This window comes from Periplaneta americana, chromosome 8 (assembly GCF_040183065.1).
Source record: "Periplaneta americana isolate PAMFEO1 chromosome 8, P.americana_PAMFEO1_priV1, whole genome shotgun sequence".
NCBI lineage: Eukaryota > Metazoa > Arthropoda > Insecta > Blattodea > Blattidae > Periplaneta > Periplaneta americana.
In genome coordinates this window covers 179,772,746-179,793,609 of record NC_091124.1, presented here as the reverse complement: position 1 = coordinate 179,793,609, position 20,864 = coordinate 179,772,746, and the positions used below count along the sequence as shown (strand labels likewise).

The 20,864-nt window shown below is 36.6% G+C and overlaps 1 long non-coding RNA gene across 1 annotated transcript; it reads right to left on the bottom strand.

Annotated features, from left to right (window-relative positions):
* Nucleotides 1-18,482: 18,482 nt before the first annotated feature.
* Nucleotides 18,483-19,500, bottom strand: LOC138704354 (uncharacterized). Its single transcript, XR_011333331.1, has 3 exons — nt 19,475-19,500; nt 19,177-19,249; nt 18,483-19,086 (listed from the first exon to the last, which is right to left on the bottom strand). It is a non-coding gene; the product is annotated as an uncharacterized lncRNA (long non-coding RNA).
* Nucleotides 19,501-20,864: the final 1,364 nt, after the last annotated feature.

The following is a 20,864-nucleotide window of genomic DNA, read 5'->3' as shown; positions in this document are numbered from 1 at the left end:
ATAAGAAATCAGTAAGATTGGTTGATTATGAGGCTCGAGTTCCCGTAATGTCTTTTTCTCTACCTATTTAATCGGGACGCAACTATACCATGCCCCTTTTCTCTACCTGATGGGAACGGGGCGTAACTATGCCCACAAAACAGGGTCCCTTTTTTATCTCCTGCATCTTATCTGCCCTGCCTGGCTACGCTTGCACAGAATGTACAGCGAGGTCACAAAGTGGGCGTACTCCCCCAGGTATTCTTCTTTCACTTACTTTGTGAATGTTGAATGTGAATGTTGATACCCTCATATTTACGTTGGTACCAAGCCACCATGGTAACCGTGCGGTTATAAACAAACATGGCTGACCAGAGTCCGTTTACCATAGAACAAATATTAGTGACAGCAATTCGCCTTCATGAAAAACGTCATACCGGTGACATCGTAGAAACAGTGAAGATGAAATTTCGTGACCGCTTTTTTGTAGAACCACCAAAGAAAGCAACAGTGTTGGGATGGGAAAAACATGCATTCGCAACACTTCGCATTGCAAGTGCGCCGATACCTGAATATGACCTTTCCCAACCGGTGGATTGGAGGAGAATCTACAGATCAAGCTCCTTTTGCCTGGCCTCCACGAAGTCCCGACCTCACAAAATCTGATAATGCTCTCTGGGGATTCATCAAGCGCAAAGTGCGAAATCACCCTTATAACACATCGGAACAATTACCGATCAACTGTGGAAGATGCCTTCAACGAAGTGACCTTTGATTATCTCCGCAAAACATCGGCCAGGACACGGCGCAGAATTCAGCTGTGCTATGAAAATGAAAATCTTCATGTCCGTATCAATCAATAACCATACCCATTGTAGTGTCGTAATACATGGGTGTACGCCTTCTTTGTGACCTCTCTGTATAAATAAATAATTTAAATATGTCGATCACCAATAACAAAAAGGAATAGTCCGCAATTAAAATAAAAAATTGAAACGTTTAAACTGTAGCTCCTCAGGGCGACTGCTTTATTATCCCTCCTTACCCCACCCATCTTTTCTACCAGTGCGGTCATACGTTCTAATTACGCTCGGCTGCATCAACATTCATTCTCGCGGCGGCAGGTATACAAGATGCTATCAAGAATTACAAAAGAACAGATAATAAAATCCTTGGAACATAACTTTAGAAAGTAAGAGAAAAATGAATGAGGGAAATAAATAAATAAATTAAAAGATATGTAAAATAAATTTTAAAATGTATGTGTGAATATAATGTAAGAAGGTCTACCTATGTATATATCGCCCTATTACTAGTAAAGCCGATTAAGTTCACTTTCTGTGTAAAATAAGTTAAGTAGCCTACAGTCCCCGACTTGTCTTTCCGTGCTCTGTATTCTACTAAAATGAAATAAGTACGAAATGTTGCATGCAGGCAACAAACCAATTACTTTATTTGAAGAATTTATTATGATTTTTCGTGCATTAATAAAATTTTAATTCCTATTTTTATAAAACTTACATTAATGGTCTTAACTGGGTTTACTAGTAATAGGACGATAAATAAATTGTACGTTGATAAGTGAGTGATAGCTATATGACCGGATGTCAACGCTGCCATACAACGTTGAAACGCACTCCAGCCAAATAAATAAATATATAAATAAAAATAAATGAATAAATATATAAATACACAATACGCGTACTGCAGTTTAAAGAGAACTGGATCATGGCAAAATCTAAACTTCCAAAGGAAATCAGAGTATGATTATTTTGTTGTTAAAGAAGACGAAACAATTGTTTGTTTACTCTGTCCCATCTAATTTATTTCTACTCATCATTTCAATATTAAACGACATTTCAACAAAGCCCATATGAAGAATTATGGAATGCACAAACTTTCGGGTAAGTTCATTATTACGAACTGTATATTGATTATTTATTCATATACTGTTAAATTAAGGACGTCACTCGTTGTGTTCATTTTTAATTGAAATTAATAGTGACTTTCAAGGTTCATTACTTAAGTGCTATAAATTTATGTTTCAGTAGGTGACGATAGGGGAAAAATTTTCCAAAATCTAAAGCAGGTTAGGTGCAAAGAAATTTCAAAGAAACTACCCACAGGAAATCTAGCATAATTGTAAACCTTGAAACGAGATAACGCATTATAAATACAATGAATTTATTACAATCCTTTTCGAAAATTGCAGTGCCGCCACTGGCAGAGAATGTAAACAACTCTACGCGCAACTCGATCATCCCCAATAGAAGTGGAGTGAGGCTGACGTCATATTTCCCCTAATTACGGGTTATGCAGGCCTGCTTTAACCTAAGAATAGAACTTGGATTCACAAAGCTGGAGCCCAGTTCTAAACCAATTCAGCCTAAAATCACAAGGAAGAGTTCTTTGCTCCATTCGATTCAATAACGTTTGTGGAGTATCGACTGACTTGAAGCTGTAGCCATGGATAAATATATAATAGGATGCGAAACTGCGGTCAGCACCATCTGGTGGTGGGGGGGGGCTGAAATAAGATGCTCAGCGCCAGTAGCGGCCCGCGGTTACAAAGGTTGGCAGTTCTGCATGAAAAATAGTGTATTTAGCAAACGCATGCTGTTTATTGCATCTAAATCGGATAACGCATGTAATTACAGCCCCTTCTCGAAGTTGACTGTGCACCCGAAATTGTACTCCAGCCATCCGTACGCTACACCTCTCCCACCTGGTACAACTAGTGACGTAGTGGAGATGTGCCCCACATGCTTTTCTAGTTTTTTAAGTCAAATTAACTAAATCCTCCACTCCGGTGTTTGTCCATGTATTTCCTCCTCTAAACAGAATACAGAAAGCGTTTTCATAAGCGCAGCAAAAAACCAATTGTTTCCATTACACATTTCGGTATTAAAATGACTAGTAGGCTACATGATTTCCTCGACTTTTTCCAGAAATTTCAATATTTAAGCTTTGTGTATAGGACGTCCTAATTTCTTAAGTTAACATGCAATTTCTCTTTTAATTTCGAAAAGGGTTCGTCGATTAGGTTTTCATTTCATTCATTTTTAACATAAAATATTTCCTTAGACACACTGACTAATCACATCACACCACCCACAGTACTATAACACACTGGAACTGTAATGATATTCAGTAGTCCAGAAGCCTATGTATTCTAACGCAGGTCATAAAGAAATGAGGGTGTTGGCGGTTTTTTTTGTACTGTATATTCGGAGAGAGCTGCTTCGGTTGCAGCTCTAATGCAGTCTTATGGGACGGTGAAGGAAACCAGTTTTCTGCTGCCGACTACCCTACGTTGAGCTTCAGGAACTGCCGATCACAGATCCGAAAGTACACTACAGCTAAAATTCTCGTGCAGTTCAAGGCTCCTACAGACAGTAAAATCTCGAATCAAAGGAGAATGAATTGGAAAAATAAATGAAACAATGAAGTAGCTTACATAACAGCACGTTTTATATTTTTAATTTTTTCAGGTCCATTTAAATGGCGGTTCTGCAGCTCTGCAGTTCTTATTGTAGAGCCGCCCCTGCTCAGCGCCCAACGTCGTAGGTGGTGAACATTAGAACTACGTGTTGGGTACATTACTCAGAGTTCTACTGTACATATCCGTTATCAGATCACTCATGATGTATGCATGTGAAGCATGGTCTCACGCCCACCCACGCAATCTTCGAAGACTCGACGGTATCCAACGTGCAGTATGCAGAACTGTCACTGGAGCAGATTACCCAATTGTACAGAGACCTCAACATGAGTTTATTTAGTGACTACGTTCGAACGTTACGGAAAAATTATCTGGAAAAGCTACATTCCCACATCAAACCCTCTCGTGCACGAATTAACTCAGTGATCACCCTCACTCAGCTCACCTATCTCCATCACTGATGTAGATAAAAGGAAGATGAAAACGTCAATGTAACATAATCATTTTTCTCTACACGGCTGCGTAAGGCAAGGGTCCATAAGAGACCTGGAACTTATTGAAACAGGCATATAAAGTGCCACCAATTAAAAAAACTCAGAGTTCTCTATTTATCCGTTCGAGATATTGCTCGAGGAGTCGAGATGGCAGACAGAAACTTGCTAATAAGTGAACATAAAGTGATACTACGTGTGTATAAGCAGTATATGTTAAACAATGATGTTTATGGACGTTGTAAAAATAGTATTGTTGAATGTATTGTAAAGTAATAGTAATATAATAAATTGAACTATCTACGTAGTTCTTGCAGACTTTTCCATTGCGCTGTACAATAAATACCCAAAGAATACAATCCCAATTATCTAACCTTTTGCTTTATTTTTTGTCCCTGTCTGGTTATATTTTAATTGGGTAGCGTAAAATAGATCGTATCTCTTATATTCCTCTTGGCTCCGGTAAGAATTTTCAATAGAAGCTGCTGTGAAGAATAAAAATGTAAATGTTTTATTTTAAATTGGGTTAGTTTTGAATATCGATGAGGGAGGGAGGGAATACTTTCTGCACAGTTTAACATTTTCGTCACCAGGTGCGCTGCTAAATGCATGGAATAATTAGTTACTCTTTTCGCTACTTGGTGCGCTGCTAGATGTAATAACCCCCCTCCTCCCAACAGTGGCAGCAAGATCAATTTCTACAACAGCGCCTCTAGTATGTGTTACGGGAAACTCAGTAAGTTTCGCATCCTGTTATATATTCATCCATGGTGTAGCTTTCGTCGTGTGAATCTAGGGCCAGAACTCAGACTCGTACAGTTTCCAATGTGATCCATGTACATATAAGTTTATTCTTACTCCTAATTAACCTACCTAATTCAAAAACAATTATGAGGAAATACTAGCCGTACCCGTGCGCTCCGCTGCACCCGTTAGAAATAAATTACATAATTAAAATAGCACATTTGATGCAGGAAACATTCGTGTTTGATAGAAGGATAAATCGTTTAATAAGTTACTTAATTTAAATTGTATTTAAAATATTAAAATGCGATCATTTTGATCCAGAGACCACTCATTTGGTGCAATGACAATTCCTTTAACATGTTTCTTAATTGTTGTTACCAATTATTTTTGGAAAAGCGAAAATTAACAGAAAAATTTTGGGTACAGATTTATTATGTTTATATTATATTATATTATGAAAAAGTGTGTTGATAACGGATGTACTCGAATTAGAAAGTTTTTAATTTGTTGTGGGAGCTCTTGAATCTCAGGAGGAACAACTTTTACAACAGCGCAACATAATCTGCTTGTCTCATTACCCAATTTCTTTGCATTGCATTTATTGCATATATATTTTATGTATTTTAACACCATTCAATTGAGCATAGTTAAAATTTGAATTATACAATAATGGATTGCTAAGCTAACGTACTATTACTCCATACTAAATCAATACACTCTCGTTGTTCGTTAATTCTCTGAGATAAAAATGAATATGTTCATAAACATTATTATAAGAAATACAGGAAATGCATATACAGAATAACCTATCAAGTTTTCTGTGCATAAGAAGCTATTTTAATCTTACCTGTCCTCAATTCACTCACTAGTTACTGTAATAACATTATAGCATTATGTCCATCCAGAGAAACTACACTTTCCAATGATGAATGAAATAATAATTAATTATACAAATCGGTTAATTTAGCTTCCGATATTACTTCATACAAACACAGAAACATTGTCTGTAGGCTATGTTTCATAGCTTTCGATTGTTGTGTCCAAGGCCCCTTATAGGCGAAGTCATTTGTTTTTTTATTTCAATACACCGCCTTAGATGACAGTTATTTTAATTTTAAAACTCATTTATCTCATTAAATATCAGTCCTATCAAACTTTTTCAAAGAGTAAAACTTATCAGAAATCATTTTTAAACAAACTTTTGTTATGTAACATATTTCACAAAAATCAGTAATAAGCGAGATATTTCGATTTATTTAATTCAGGCCCCCTTATAATCCCCCTTTTAAATAACGTATTTTGAATGCCATATAGCCTATAATCTACGTTACAACGAACTTAATTTATATTCCAATTTTCATCGAAATCGGTTCAGCCATTATCGCGTGAAAAGGTAACAAACATACAGACAGACAGACAGACAGACAGACAGACAGACAAACAAAAATTTCAAAAAAGCGATTTTCGGTTTCAGAGTGGTTAATTATATATGTTAGGACCAATTATTTTTGGAAAATCGAAAATTACCAGAAAATTTCGGCTACAGATTTATTATTAGTATAGATTACAGCAATTAGAATATAACCACATTCTCGTATTACAGAATAATTCTTAAAATTATGCTCACTTTTATCCAACCTGACAGTACAAGGAAGTTCTCCAGCAACTGCCACACAAAAGAAGGCACTTAGTGTAAACATCGGCGCCAATTATTACTTCCTTGAAACACGTTCAGCCTGCCGTACTTAATGCACTGAAGACTCACGCACAAACGAATGCAAACGACCGATTGCAATCTGAACATGCACGTAAGGATTATAACAATGGGATATTAGTGCAGAGAAATTTCAGACTGTCCTTGGCGACAAGACATGACATAGCGTGGGTCACATAGACATGATAACTATGGACTTAATGACTGTTAAAATCACATTCTCGCAGTTGTTGAAGTACCTCTTGAATTTCATCACTCGTAATGTAGCATGATATCATAATTTATTATTATTATTATTATTATTATTATTATTATTATTGTCTGGAGCAAAGGCTAATTGGGGTTTCCAGGTCTCTGATCGAGTCAAAACCCTGATAGAACCCATAGGTATTATTTAATCCTTGAGGAGGGCCTATTTAGTCAAATCCACTGTCCTCATGTCCACGCTGGCACCTCTGGGGTCTTTTAAGATGCGAAAGAGAGAATTTTACAGCGAAAGCAACGGAAAGCTACCACATTTATCTTTCCCAAGAAAAACTGCAAAGATTGTATGATGAGTTTTTTATTGGTTGGGCCACGGCTAAGAAGAAACTGCCTACAGAAGGATGCACTGTAAGGAATGATGAACGGGAGGAAATATCGGGGCAAAAGAAGATATCGGATGATAGACAACGTCGAGTTTACATGCCGAAACAGCTTGCCACAAATCAAACACTTCGCCATTCCTCCATACTCCATAACACAGTTTGATCTCGACAAATCATTTAGCTTGGGTACGGTAGTGACACAAAGTGATGGTGTGTTTCAAAAGTTGAAATAAACTTTGCATACTACTCACCAAGTTAGGGCCTAGATAGTTCAATCTGTATATTGTGTAGGAAAATGTCTGTTAAAAACACTTGAACAGTTTTCAAGTTTCCGAGTAGACAAAGTGTTGTAGTACTGCTTAAATTATTTATTTCTATATTTGTATATTTATAGCAGTTTCGGAGTCTCATTTACATAATGCGAACGCTTCTGCAGCTGGCTGTATTATGAATTTCATATTATTATAAATATATTAAATTTGATTACAAACCAAAATATTTTGTTACATTGATTTATCACGGTTGTACAGTTTTGTTTTCGTACAAATGTGTTGTAATTGTGCTGTTCCCATACTACCTCAGACGAATGGATCGCGCTCTGTCATTGCATAGGCGCCGTACCACCACTGTTCAGTTGAACCTTCTCTCCTCGCTGTGCTCAGTATGCAGAGATTTCCGAGCAAAGAGCAAGGCGACTACGTGATATGACGTCACAGAGCACGGAACATGCCGGTCACTGCTTTAGAGACTTGGTGGTGGAGCGTGATTCTGGGTTCCAGGCTAGATAGTCTAAACGATGCATCGTTTCCGAAGTTTTCTTCAACTGATTGCCACCGCCATCGCTCTGGTGTGGGGGCAGCCTTAAATGTGCGTCATCTTCTTTCTCTTTTATTTTTTTTTTCAAACACTGCGTCTGTTCTTTAGCTCATTCTCTTGTGTGATTCATGAAGCAATGTTACACATTCGTTAAGTTCTGAGATCCATTTGTCGTTTGTCATGTAGCCATCACGACTGAAAGCTGCTTCTTATAATATTACAAAAACAAACACCAGTCAGAAGACACATTTCCAACCCCTATGGACAAGAGACAAATCTCACCACTTTGTCCAGAGTAATACCATACCACTAGTTTCTTTATTTGTAGCTGTAGGAGCCATGTAGTGAATCATTGCCCAGATTTTATTATCATTATTATTATTATTATTATTATTATTATTACTATCATCGTCATCCTCATTCCGCAAATGATTGCTAGCATCACAAATGGTTTGGTAGAGAGACAGGCTAACACGTGTGTTCGACTCTAATGGGAGACAGGGAACGCTGTAACTTCCTGAGCGATGTTGTGAAGTGAGTATCGGGGTTCTTTTCTACGAGAAAACTTGCAAAATATAGTGCCGAGATAACAGAAATTGTATTTTCGGTTCTGTGATCTACGTACAGAGGAGTAATGTAGGCTTATACAGGGTGCGTCAGAAAGAACGGATGGATTTCACATGGCAAGAAAATTGTAAAGATTCATCAAATCAAAAATTTATTGTTATCAACATATTCACCAATACATGCAGTTTATTTATGGAAAACAACATTATCCATATGATGTTCTTGGCTTTCAATACAGGCATCCAGGCGTTTTCTGATGTTCGCCATCACTTTCACAGTCATAGCTGGTGCAATTGCCACGATTTCTTCACGAATCGCTGTCTTCAGTTCGTCCAGTGTATGTGATCGATGTTTACAAACTTACGCCTTCAAATGGTCCCAAAGAAAGAAGTCGCAGGGCGCGAGATCTTACCGTAGCCTCGGACAATCTCAGTGCAATAGAATTTCTTCCAGGTGATTTCTTCTTTAATGTTGAACCTGTGATACGAAATGAAGCCACCCACCGCAAAATTGTATTCCGAGTTGGAATCCTACCGTGACATCCGATGTCGAAATGAGTCCTGAGTGGCGATCACAGACTCTTCATTTTTCAAAAATGTCTCTACGATGAAAGCACGTTGTACACCAGACCAACACCATATTCTCAACTGAAACTGCATTCTATGGCTGACCCAACAGTCGTGGTCCCCCTCACTATATCTCTCTCCTCGTTGCGTATCGATAGTTTGAAATCCATCCGTTCTTTCTGACGCATCCTTTACTATAATACCATGTTACAATTTTTTTAACTTGTTGTCTCTTACAGCAGGCTCCGAGAAGTAGCTGATTCACTTTGTACATTGTCGACAGAAACTAATTTACACCATTCCTAGTAAATTTATTACATTGTAAGTTCATATGAAGACATTCCAGGAATATTTAGATGATATTACACATTCCACACTATACACTACATTCCCACATCAACGGTTTTCATTCGTATGACTATGTTAGTTATGTTGCTGAATTCCAAAGACAGATTTCTAAAGTTAATATATGAAGACAATAAACAATGCTAAATTTATTTCCGTTGTAGTTACAAATTTATATATCTGCATTATTTCTCTTTGTACCGTACGATATTCTGTACATCAGAGGTGCGTAAAAAGTAAGGAGCAATTGATTCAGCCTGCGTGACGACAAAATGACAAGCTGGGGAGAAAAATAGATGTATTACTCTGCGGTTGGTTGGGGGAGGGGGGTAGCCTGACTTCACGGCGATCACAGGGTATGTTTTGTGTTGCAACACACATTTTGCCCGCCTGTGCTGTAAGTTGTTATGAACACAACTTACTAGGAATTAATTAGCACTACAGCTATGGTTCCACTAGCGAATAGGGATTATAAAGAATTGACATTGAGCGAATTTTCCTGCGTTTTGTTTCTTTGTGCGCCGGCGTTTAGTTCCACTTTCAAGCGCTAGAGGTTAGTGTAATCGAGTATACGCTAAGATAAGAGACACAGGATCCAAACATCGCCTACCTTATTGCATAATCCAGTAACGCTTTGCTTCAAATAAATTCAAGTTAACAGCTTTTCCTTATTTCTCAGTGACAAACTAGTTTTAATAATAATTTTTATACTTCAGATATAATAAATTATATTATAAAATAATATAATACATTATAAAATTAAGTATCGAATTCGTTTAATATTTGTATATAACATAATACAGGTATATGGTTTTACTGCCTATAAGAGTTTTGTTTTTTCATGTTCAGTGCTATCAAATCATTACTTACTTACTTACAAATGGCTTTTAAGGAACCCGAAGGTTCATTGCCGCCCTCACATAAGCCCGCCATCGGTCCCTATCCTGTGCAAGATTAATCCAGTCTCTATCATCATATCCCACCTCCCTCAAATTCATTTTCATATTATCCTCCCATCTACGTCTCGGTCTCCCTAAAGGTCTTTTTCCCTCCGGCCTCCCAACTAACACTCTATATGCATTTCTTGATTCGCCCATACGTGCCCTGCCCATCTCAAACGTCTGGATTTAATGTTCCTAATTATGTCAGGTGAAGAATACAATGCGTGCAGTTCTGCGTTGTGTAACTTTCTCCATTCTCCTGTAACTTCATCCCGCTTAGCCCCAAATATTTTCCTAAGCACCTTATTCTCAAACACCCTTAACCAATGTTCCTCTCTCAGAGTGAGAGTCCAAGTTTCACAACCATACAGAACAACCGGTAATATAACTGTTTTATAAATTCTAACTTTCAGATTTTTTGACAGCAGACTAGATGATAAAAGCTTCTCAACCGAATAATAACAGGCATTTCCCATATTTATTCTGCGTTTAATTTCCTCCCGAGTGTCATTTATATTTGTTACTGTTGCTCCAAGATAGCCTATTTGAATTTTTCCACCCCTTCGAAGGATAAATCTCCAATTTTTATATTTCCATTTCGTACAATATTCTGGTCACGAGACATAATCATATACTTTGTCTTTTCCGGATTGCTATCAAATCATTACATATTTTAATTGTTGTTGGGGTCAACGTCTCAACTCTCATTATAGAGGAACTCTAGGGTCTAGACATTACAGTTAATGACAGATTTATTATTTTATGGATCCAATGTATTTTATTTGAGTACATAATGCACCTGGATGTATTAATTATATGTGTTATATTTCCGCTGTTTCAACTGCTAGCTGGTGTGATGTCAGCGCCAAATCTAGGGAGAAAGCAGAATCTCACGCTCTAGCTGGCTTGAAGGTCATTGAAATCAGTCCGGCTACATCAAAGGTACCGACGCGAAGTGTCCATACTTAGTTACCTTCCACTATGCCAATCATCGCTGAGCGAACAACGCCGCGCGATTAGCTCTAAGTGTAAATATACAGAGCTAGTTTCTTTACAACGATCAGCGAGGGCTGCAGCCATCTGCGTTGTCGTTCATGGTTCTGGATGGACTTGCCTTCAATTCGACAGCGATGATCGTCGTTCATTTAGAAAACAAACGAATGACGATAACATAGTTGCAAAACATTGTGTTTTTAGCAATTTGTCACAATCAAATGATGAAACTTTAATTAATCTCGTTTCCAGTCATTCTGCCCTGTACGATGAGTTCCAAAAAATACAGAGATACGCTACAAACGAAATGTTGTAGAAGGAAGTTGGTGAGATTGTAGGCAAGAATGGTTAAAGTATCCGTATTATAACATAGACTAATTCTACGTATATTTCAATACATTAGAGAAACAATAATTAAAACATTGCCATTTCTTAAAAAAACAGTGTTTATAACAAAAAGTTTAATTTAATGTTGTTAAACCTCCGCAAGCTAACCTGAAATGCATACGCTTTAACTAAATGGGGTACAATAATTTATTTTCTTTGAATTATGTTTTAATTTCATTTTGGGCGCGTGTGCAATAGTAAACTGCATAAAACTACCTGCTAATGACAGCACATGTCTGTGTGTCTGTCAGTCCACACAGATATAATAACTCGCCATCCAAGGAAGGGTTTTGTACAATATTTTATATTTTATTTTTTAACTAAATTCTGTTAAAACATTTTGATTTCTTATTTTAAATCACACAAGTCTACCAGTCCCTTTAGACAAAGTTGTAGAATGTTATGTTTTATTTAACGACGCTCGCAACTGCAGAGGTTATATCAGCGTCGCCGGATGTGCCGGAATTTTGTCCCGCAGGAGTTCTTTTACATGCCAGTAAATCTACTGACATGAGCCTGTCACATTTAAGCACACTTAAATGCCATCGACCTGGCCCGGGATCGAACCCGCAACCTTGGGCATAGAAGGCCAGCGCTATACCAACTTGCCAACCAGGTCGACAAAAAAAAAGTTGTATATATATATATAACATAATAATAATAATAATAATAATAATAATAATAATAATAATAATAATAATAATATAATAATAGTTTTATTTTCCCTGGCAGAGTTAAGGCCATCAGGCCTTCTCTTCCACTCAACCAGGATCAAATCACATACAGAAAAATACATACCGGTATAGAAATATTAACTTAAAAATACTGTAATAATAAACATAATTAAGTAAAAAAAAGGGAGAATGAATACATATACAATCAGTTTTAACTTTAAAATAATAATAATACTAATAAAAATATATATATATATATATATATATATATATAATAAAAAAGAGACTGAATACGTAATCACAAACAGGAAAATACATTCTAGTATACAAGTATTAACTAAAAAAAAGTTAATACATATGAATATAATCTCACAACTAAAGGAATAGTACAATTAGTATGATCAGCACAGCACGTGTTACATTGAGACAATGAAAATTACCTATATATTAGTGTTAATAATAAATAAATAAATAAATAAATAAATAAATAATTCCTAAAAAACTAATTCTGTGCATTTAAAATATTTGTAAACAACCTAATTTTAAACAACTGAGGACTAAGACTACCCCTGATTTCCAGCGGCAGCGAATTCCATGAGCGGGCCATGGCTATTGAGAAAGAACTTGAGTACAGAGATGTCTGATGACGTGGTATTGATAGCAACAGATTGTGCTGTGAACGTGTATTACGATTATGATGTGAAGCTAGGAGAGTAAACCGAGAGGCAAGGTAGTTGGGTGTGGAATCATGTATAATTCGATATAGCAGGCAAAGCGAATGTACTAAACGTCGATCTTGCAAGCGGAGCCAGGAGAGTCGTAGAAAATATTCCGATATATGATCATGTCGGCGGATATTGAAAATAAATCTGACGCAGACATTATGTACACGTTGAAGTTTTTGAGAAAGTTCAGCACTCAGGTCCTATATAAAACATCACAATAGTCAAAGTGAGGCATTACAAGGGTCTGTACTAGAATTTGTTTGACTTTAGTAGGAAGAACATTTTTTCAGGCGTTTCAAAGAATGCATGATAGAGAAAACTTTTCTACATATATATCTAATTTGCGTATTCCAGATAGATGCCGAGGTTTTTTTTACAGTAGCACTGAAAGGAATTATTTTGTTGTTGAGAGAGACAGCTGAAGGATGATCCTATTAATAGAGGATAAAAGCTTTTTCTGCCCCAAGATATATACAGTATTATCAGGCAGTACATCTCACTTGACGATATGTGTCAAAGAAAGAACAATTGTTTGTCTGCAAGAAAGTGTAATATGTAGTTAGTTGACGATGTATGCAATGAAGGAGTAAAGGAACTGTCCACCCTACCCCATTATCTCCTGGCCTAATTGCCTCATAAGTGGTGTCTTCTTGCTATCACTTGTGAGGTTCAAACCTGTCTTCGGATAGTTGACTAAACAACTATATATACAGAGTGTTTCCGAAGTGGTGTTACAAACTTTCAGGGATGATGGCGATTGGCATACGTACCAATTTGAGATAAGGAATCCTGGTCCGGAAATGACCGAGTCGAAAGTTACAAGCAAAAATAGTTGTGTGGAAATGAAATACCGTAATTTTATTCCTCTGTACACCTTATTTATGTGTACACCTTACACATACTCTCTTCATCTTACTTTGTTTACGTTGTCTACTTACAGAATTCCATTCAGTGCGCTGTCTGAGGGATGGGGACAGGAAACTACACTAAAGCAATGCAGATAGCGTAATGTGTAACGGACATGGTCGGTCCTGATATGCACGTCTGTAGACAGCAGTGTATGTGTACAAGTTGCAGTGTCCAGTCGATCAGTCCTAGTGAAATGGAGGAGTACACGAGAGCGGAATAAGTAGACCTGATTTTCGAATATGGATGAGCCAATGGGAACAGTAGACAAGCTCACAGATTGTATCGGAACAAGTACCCACGTAGGAGACATCCGGCCCATACCATCTTTCCACGACTGTTCCAAAGATTAAGGTAAGGAGGGCACGTGGTGCCAAATTACAATTCCATTTCCACAAAACTATTTTAGCGTATAACTTTCGACTCAATCATTTGCGGACCATGATTCGTTATCTCAAATTGATACATGTGCCCTTCGCCATCATCCCTGAAAGTTTGTAACACCACCTCGGAAACACCCTGTATACATACATACATACATACATACATACATACATATATACATACATACATGCATGCATGCATACATACATAGAAACAAAAGAATTAAAAAAATATAAATACTACCCATATTGATACTCTGTATAAAACTATGGTTAGAAGTAAGCTAGAGTATGTGTCTGTAATATGGTCACCTCAGTTCCAGTCCCATCAGATGCAAATAAAAAGGATACAGAAAAGATTTTTACGTTATTTATATTTTTAAAAACATTACGTGTCGTCTTATGACAAGCAAATTTCATATAATCAGTTACTTTTTGAATTTAATTATAATACTTTAAAATCTCGACGATGAATAAATAGCCAAATTTTACTCTATAAGACTGTTAACGGTATATTGAATAACTGTAATTTTCTTAAATTCCTTCAGTTCAATGTAAAAAGAACAGAATTACGTCATAGACAACCTTTTGTTATTCCCCTTCCTAGAACTGTTTTCTTCAAGAACTCTGCATTGTTTGTTATGTGTAATACAATTCTCTGTCTTCAAACTGTGATTCTCAATTGGATTTCAGTTTAACAATTGAAAAATGTTGTACAATATTAAAAAGAATTGTATTTCCTTAGATATTTCAATTATGAAGAAGTGTATTATAATGTTTTTACTTTAGTTTCTTAATAATTTTGCATCATCATATTGACATTTGGCCCTATATTAACTGTAATATTATATTCTAGCATCTATTACCATTAAGTATTTTCTTTCTTTCGTTTGTGTTGTTTTTTTGTTGTTTTTTTTCTGTTATTATGTATTTTGTGTATGTATCTGTGTAAGCCACCTGTAATTGGAAGCCTGCTTTTGTTGGTGGTGGATTTAAAATAAAATAAAATAAAAAATAAAAATACATACATACATACATACATACATACATACATACATACATACATACATACATACATACATACATACATATCTCTCCAAACCCAATCATCAGAACGTTAGGCAATTCTGTATTTTTATTTATTTATATTTGTATAATTGTTTATTTTTTACCATCGAATAAAGAAAATCTACTATAAATATTCAGCTATAAAAGGAACCAGCAACATTTCTGCACTCGTTTTAAAGATTCAAAGAGAAATGTCGTATGGGGTAGAAAATGGATCCCGCCCAGCTTGCCGAGAGTTAAAACAGGGACACATATATAGAGTGTCAAGGGAATATCTTCTCTGAAATGAATGAATATGCAGGGACATCATTTTATTTTTACTTGCATTTTTATTGTACCTGCATTTCTGAATGTACTTCACTCTCACCCCTTCACTAATGTCCTTGCTCCCGTCAGACACACAAACTTACGGCCACTGTTGCATTCGAAGTCTTCAAGCAGTGAAGTAAACACTGCAGTGTATAGTGTGTTTCAGAAATATGATTGCGTTTTCTATAGAAGAAAGAACCTATATTAATAATATCGTACTAAAAATTATATTCAAGAACGATAAATTCAATTTCAGAGAATATGCTTCAAAATGTTTTTAATAATATGCGTACTGAATTGAAGCCTGCATTGTAATGAACGGCAACCATTTTCAGCAACTTGTTTAAAAATTCAGACTAGCTTTTTTTGAATTGAGGTGGCTACAAGCAAAGGAATGCTAGTGACATTTGTAATAACATGAGTTAAGTGCATCCAGTGTAAGCAAAAGTATCTAAAATTTTAGTGGCAAAGGGATATTTTATTCGCATCACACATTAAAATTTAAATAAAAAATTTCACCGATTTTACAAAAGCTTATATATTTAAACCCCATTTTCTCAAAAGTAACTTAAGTGCACTTATAGCCCTTTACTTATGACCCCCTCAATTTAAATGCACTCTCTATATTGTATGATAACATCAATAATTAATATGCTAAATAAAGTAGACATTACATAACGAACATAGCCGCCTGAAATGTTGAGTTTTTGAAAAAAAAAATGTTACTACTCTACTTTACTGGGTATTCATTTCAAAGTGTGTCATGACGTCACTGTTGTTGGGTCACCGATTTGAAGCGAGTTTCAGTTTATATGTTAGAGAAGTTGCCTATTATTTAAGGCGTTCTTCAATCTGAACTTGAGAACGTGTACGGTATAACTTCAACGTCGTAGCAACAGATGGCGGTCTGTACGGTCTGTGTGCTACCATAACCTCTTTCGAACTGTGTTTTGCGCCGGCAAGTCGTACGCAGGGTATTTGTTATCATCGGTTGCGTATGGTAACATTCCACAACACAAATCAAATGCTCCGTGTTCATGTTGACAGTCGAAGTTAATGTCAACAAATACGTAAGTAATCGTCTTAACCCTCTCCCCATATCTCGACAGTACGTATTTCCAAACAGTTCACATTCCTGCCACTACCGGCGTTACCGTACGTATCGGCACGTACTCTTCAGAATGAACGCCGTACTTGCTAGCCAACTTCTCTGCCTCTTAGATTATACACCTGAGCTGCGGAAGTGTAGGAAGATTGAATTCTCTAGGCTCATCAGCTAGCCACATGACGGCATGCAGCGAGCCAAGACACATTTTGAACTGAACACCCAGTATTTTGATAAATTCCGTAAAAGTGATGATCAAACTGAAAATCGTAATATCGTATATCCCTACAACATAAATGAATACACTACTTTTCTCTCCTCCTATAGCTAGTAAAATGATTTGTATATATATATATATATTGCACTAGTAACATCAAACTCCTGTAATGGAAGGGGGCAACAGTGTTTCCGAGTATAGCCAGGTTAATGTTAAAAATGTTGGTAAAAATAAAGTGATGTCCCTGTATAAGAAAGTAGGTGGACAGCAGAATTCATGAGTTTATACGTGGAAGTGGGTGGATGAATAATACGGAAAAAGTGGATGTATGGAGAAATGACATGGATGAGCACTAAGTTGGATGGAGAGACAGATGACTAAATGGGTCAGTGAGTAGGGGAATGTTCTTATATATGACTTATAGTGAGTATAATATAAACGCATATGGTCAATAAATACAAGATTAAAGCATTTTATAATACACGTATATTCGAATACGACAGCATAAATTCACAGCGGGAGGAAGGTAGCTTGGAAAACATCATAAAACTAAATAAAACAATGCATTTCGCACCCACGTATCATTTGTTCAATTACACGGGATTGGAATCATAATTCACGGTTGGGATTTAAATGGAAGAAGCTAGAGAAACGATACCACGGGAGAAATGGAGATTGATATCCCGCGGGGAGAGGAAACCAGAAAAATCGCATTAAAAAGAATGGGGGAAAGGAAGGAATTATAAATCATGAGCATCGCGCCAGAGCCTCGGCGTTATTTATCGCCTTGATGCTCGTCTGGCTTCCACGGAAATGTCTGCCGCTGACGGGTCGGAATTTTCATCAAGCGAGGCGCGCACTACTTGGCAACGCGTCGCGACGCCGGCAGGCCGGCCGCCCCACCGCAGTGAATTAAGTGTCAGCAGCCACAAAGTGGGTACCGCTTACAGCCACTGAAAACACTAGCTGGAGGTGCGGCTTCACTTCGAGTGTGTTGTGTGCAGATGGAGCAGCTGCAGTGATAGAATACAAGCAGATATAGACAACTTATATCCATCTGATGAGAAGAAGCAAATGACAACCTGTAGTAGCCATCTTGGTATACAGAGGGTGCCGAAATAGTAATACGCGTTACAAGAGCGGTATGTTGAAGTTTTCATGTTCGAGGAAGAGTTTGAAAAAGCGAAACGTAGTTGAGCTTTTTTAATTTCCGAGAGTTGAAAGAAAACATACCGCTCGTGTATCGTACATTATTTTGTGGGAAGATCGTTTATTACATACCTGAAAGAGGAATTTCTAATTAGTTGTAATGAGATCTCCATCTTGGTTTCTGTTCAATGACGGCAAATTTAGAAAACAAAAATATCTATCTTCAACATTGTTGCTTTAAAATGTTTTCTGTGTTTACTATACTCCAGCAGGCCGTGATATTCGTCTGTCTTTTTTTCCCCCCAGTCTATGATGAGTCTGGAATCTTGTTGATTTTTTCACGGCTTCCTTAATGTTTTATGTTAGAAATTTAATTTTTCAGTCGTTGACTTTACTACTTTATATATTTTGTTAGGTGTCAACCTTTACATAATAAATTGTGTGATGTATGAACGTTTTCGTTGACCATGTCAACATCATCAGATGCACTCTGTCATTTTACAATATCAATACTCTCAATGTTGTCTACACAATTCACATACAATACATGTTTACTGTCATATGAAGGTAAAACCTATTAAAAATTATATGAATTAGTTTTATAATGTTGAATTGTGGATACCCCAACTGTCAACAATTAAAATATATTTATATTATCATGGGTATATTCTTTGCAAGTCATCACATGTGAACGATAATATGAACGATGTAATGATATGAGGCTAAAAGTAAGATAAAATATAAAAATGATGAGCTAACTCTATTTAATGCTTTACTATGCATGTGAGGATTTGCAAATTACAATATTTTGTTACAAGGTATTCACTTTTCCATATCATGGTATAAAGTTGTGGCCTGTTATAACTGCCTATATTTTGTAGATCTTGGTGTTATTGTTTATGCCAATATGTTGGGTTTAAACTGTTTATAGTTAATCAGATGATGGGCGTATGTTCTGTTGTTGTTCATGTTACACTGAAAATAATCAAAGTCGTAGGTAGTTAATCTAATTTTGAAACTGATGGATTTGATTTTAATATTTGTAATGTATTAAATGAAACTTACGGATAATTATTCAATGTAGTAGTGATGTTGTAGAAGTTTATTTAACATGGTGTGAATCGAAAGTCTGAAATCGCTGAGAGAAATTAAGTGTTGAAAATTAATATTAGCTTAGTTAAAACAAATGGTGCAATTTGTTATATAAATTTGATTGAAAGTCCGGTTTCAATTAATGTTGAAAAAATGGGATGGCTACGAAGTACACTAAATAAAATGTAAATGTCGGTAATAAATTCTAACTTTGCTAAAGCAAGTCGGAAATATTTAATTATATTAACTACATACAATGAACAATACTCACTAGTTGTGGAAGTGTTTTCTGTGGATATTGGTCGTGTACTGGTTAAGTGGAGACTGTGTACCTGTGTTTAACATAGTTTACGTAAGAAGCAAATAGTGCGCGCATGAGTTTGTTAACAATGTTTCATCTAAAAATACTATTAATATCTTGTTGTAGCTCGGCTGAGTCAGATTAATTTGTAATTTCTTTAAATAATTTAACATAATCTGCGTGTAATAAGCAATTGGAATGTTGTATATGTTTTGGTAGATCATAGATGACTAGTAAGAAGAAGAGAGGACCTAAATTAGACCCCTGTGGGACACCCGAGTTTACATTAAATTGTTTTGAAATGACCTGTCGGAATGAAACACCAAGGTACGCACGTACATCTCGGTGGTAATGTAGTGGTGCACCATCCTGCTGGAAGTAAAATTCCTCATTTCCATAGAGTGTACGAACGGCTGGTAATACGGATGTGCGTGACATGTTCAGGTACACTTGGCCAGTTACTGTTCCATCAAAAAATAATGGCCCAATTAGACCCCTAGATGACAACCCACACCAAACATTAATTCTAGGTAATTTAACAGCCTTTTCCACAAAAACATGTGGATTGTTTGCACACCAGTAGGCACAGTTATGTCGTATATATTATTTTAATGTACCGAAGTACATCTCGAGTGCACCTCAGCACATGTGTGGACTTCAGTCCTACGTTCATAGACACCTATGACGTAGTACAGAGGGCAGCCACTAGAGGGAACCCAAGAGTTGGAACTTAATCTGAGACGATTCTGTCCGACGCCGGGGTGGGTATCCGGTGTGGCTTAGTGGATAAAGCATCAGCACGTAGAGCTGAAAACCCGGGTTCAAATCCCGTCGCCGGAGAGAGTTTTTCTCCGTTCCATTACCTTTCATCGTATGATGACGCAGATAATCTGCATGGAAATATCATATGTATACTTCGGTACATTAAAATAATATATACGAGATAACTGTGCCTACTGGTGTGCAAACAATCCACATGTTTTTGTGGAAAAGGCTGTTAAATTACCTAGAATTAATGATTGGTGTGGGTTGTCATCTAGGGGTCTAATTGGGCCATTCTTTTTTGATGGAACAGTAACTGGCCACTCGTACACTCTATGAAAATGAGGAATTTTACTTCAAGCAGGATGGTGCACCACTACATTACCACCGAGATGTACGTGCGTACCTTGGTGTTTCATTCCGACAGGTCATTTCAAAACAATTTAATGTAAACTCGGATGTCCCACAGGGGTCTAATTTAGGTCCTCTCTTCTTCTTACTAGTCATCTATGATCTACCAAAACATATACAACATTCCAATTGCTTATTACACGCAGATTATGTTAAATTATTTAAAGAAATTACAAATTAATCTGAC